The sequence below is a fragment of the Meleagris gallopavo genome, unplaced genomic scaffold (assembly GCF_000146605.3).
Source record: "Meleagris gallopavo isolate NT-WF06-2002-E0010 breed Aviagen turkey brand Nicholas breeding stock unplaced genomic scaffold, Turkey_5.1 ChrUn_random_7180001961842, whole genome shotgun sequence".
Classification (NCBI taxonomy): domain Eukaryota; kingdom Metazoa; phylum Chordata; class Aves; order Galliformes; family Phasianidae; genus Meleagris; species Meleagris gallopavo.
In genome coordinates, this window is record NW_011221558.1 from 1 (window position 1) to 372 (window position 372).

At 41.7% G+C, this 372-nt stretch overlaps 1 non-coding gene across 1 annotated transcript; it reads right to left on the reverse strand.

The window, feature by feature from the left end:
- Nucleotides 1-228: 228 nt before the first annotated feature.
- TRNAE-UUC lies at nucleotides 229-300 on the reverse strand. The gene has a single exon. It is a non-coding gene; the product is annotated as a tRNA-Glu (tRNA).
- Nucleotides 301-372: the final 72 nt, after the last annotated feature.

Below are 372 nucleotides of genomic sequence, written 5' to 3' on the forward strand. Positions count from 1 at the left end.
GTCCCCGGTTCGAAACCGGGCAGAAACACCCGCCTTTTTATTTTTTTTAACCTATTTTCACGATTTTGGTGATTTCTCACCCCTTCCAGCCGCACAGGAGGTGGAAGGAAAAGTGGTTACAAAAAGGAAAAATCTAAATTTCACAGCACCGCTTTCAGGCTGGTATTTTCCTTGGGGTTTTTTGAGAATTTATAAATGCGATAAAATTTGGGGATAATAATTACACCTTTCCCTGACCGGGAATCGAACCCGGGCCGCGGCGGTGAAAGCGCCGAATCTTAGCCACTAGACCACCAGGGAGCTGTTATTGAGCACTATTTATTTTTATCTCATTTTTCAATATATTTTTCCCTTCATTCTGTTATTATCTTT